This window comes from Peromyscus eremicus, chromosome 1 (assembly GCF_949786415.1).
Source record: "Peromyscus eremicus chromosome 1, PerEre_H2_v1, whole genome shotgun sequence".
Classification (NCBI taxonomy): domain Eukaryota; kingdom Metazoa; phylum Chordata; class Mammalia; order Rodentia; family Cricetidae; genus Peromyscus; species Peromyscus eremicus.
The window spans coordinates 178,573,731-178,576,010 of NC_081416.1; positions in this window are offsets into that span (position 1 = coordinate 178,573,731).

Consider the following 2,280-nt stretch of genomic DNA (forward strand, 5'->3'; position numbering starts at 1 on the left):
CTTTGATGAACATGTGGAATTGATATATAGAATACATGTCCCTTGTCCTTTTAAAGTCATCTATAAAAGCATTAAAAGCAGTATCTATTAGATTTTAAAATCCTGAATCTATAGGATTTTTAGATGTAATTTTAGGTAATATGCATAGAGCATCTTTACAAATTTTAAGAGGGAAAATTGTGGATAAGTAGCTATAGAATCCAAGTAACATGCTAATGCAACCTTTCAGTAGTTACCAGTGTGAAACAAACAATTGACCGTATTTTATCTAGTGGCACAAGAGTTACCATAGGTTCTCTACCAGTAATGGATTATTTTTGAGTTACCACTTTAGCAACCACATTATTTGATAAATTAATAACTTGTTCTGTTTTCAATGTTACATTTGTTGTAGAAATTAACTGAAAGCTTTCAAAAAACAGCTTGAAGAAGACAGACAAATCTCTAGTAGGGATAGATAAGAGATTTCCTAATGATATGATTTTAGATTGTGCTCCTACCATGTGAGTTAAGCATTTATTTCAACATTAATTAGATGATCAGGAGAAGATAACATCCTCCATATAATGTATAACTAATACTTCTAGAAATTTAACTGCATTGTCCTAGTGCTTTTATGACCTGATTGCAATTGTCTCTATAAGTTGGGCTTCTTTTAAATTTTTTCTCCCATGAAGGGATCATTGATAATCAGTTATTCCCACTATGAGAGAATAACAAAAAACATTCTCCAAAGAGGGACTTTAAACATTGAGTTATTTCTCCTATGAGGAAAAAACACAAAACATTTAACAGAAATCAAGCAAACAAATTAAAAAAAAAACAACCCTTAAGTTCTGGGGCAGTCAAGCTAGCTCATGTTGCAGTGTTGGAGTTCCACAGGTCATTCCTTGGCACTCACTCTGTTCCACAAGACCCTGGCAGCCCTAAAAGCTGCAGGCTGGAGGGCTTTGAGTTCCAGCCAGGTCACTCATTAGGGCAAAAGCCCCAATATGGTTCTATGACCATGGGGAAGCCTGATTAGCTGGAGTCTCCTTTGGCCAACCTTGGGGCAGAAATATTCTCATTCTCTGTCTCTGTCTCTGTCTCTCTCCCTCTCTTCTGTCCTCCCTCTTTCCCTCCCCCCTCCCTCTTTCCCTCCTGTTTTTCCTCATGAGAAGTTCCAAGTAGTTTTTTCTTCGAGACAGGGTTTCTTTGTGTAGGTTTGGAGCCTTTCCTGGAACTCCTGGAACTCGCTTTGTAGTTCATGCTGGCCTCGAACTCACAGAGATCAGCCTGCCTCTGCCTCTCAAGTGCTGGGATTAAAAGCGTGCACCACCACCGCCCGGCTAGAATTTCATACTCCATTTCGTACAATGATTAATATGGATTTTAATTTCCCTTTTCATAGGACATGCATATAAAGTTGAGTTGTTGTTCTGAATATTTTGTTCCTTTAGATCTTTCAAATCTCTCAATAATTGTACAAAATGCTTTGTCTCAAAGGACTGAGCAGAACCCATGTTAATTTTCACACTCTCACTTATGGTCGTGACACCCTGGGTGAGAAGACCGAGTTTCCTAAACCCCACTTTCTATTTAAAAGAAACTTTTCTTACCTTCTTTAAGGGTTGTCCCATATTGCAGAGGTAGCTGTAGTGGTTCCTCTGCAGGCTTTACAGCAGGCAGGGGAAAAAGATCCATTTTTAAGTTCACAATTCAGTGGCATGAATTACATACAAGATATTAATTACACTCATGATATTCATTAATTACACTCATAATATTAATTACACTTGTGGCATTCATTGAGTACATTCAAAATATTCATTCAATAACTATATTTTTGATATTCATTCATTACATTAATTGTATTGATAGAGTACATTCATGACATTATGTCCTGATACTACTGTCCATTTGTGGGGCTTTTCCATCACACAAAACAGAAATTCTGTTCTTAGGAAGTCATTGCTCTATATTCCTTTCTTCTCTGTCTTGAGATAATGTCTAATCTTTCTGTCCCTGTGAATTTGTATATTCTATATATTTCATGTAATACAATTCTATAGCATTTGTTCTTTTGTTGAATATAAAAACATTATATGTACAACTGCAGGAGAAATAATACACAGATAGCTTGAACATAAAAACAGGTTATAATTCAAAAGTCCAGGGTTATTTGAAAGTGGAAAATAATTTCTCTGTAGAAAATAGTAAAAATGATAACATTTTCCAATAAGCCCCTTTAAGCCAAATGATAGCTGAATTATACGTATAAATATTGCTTAGATTCTGGGA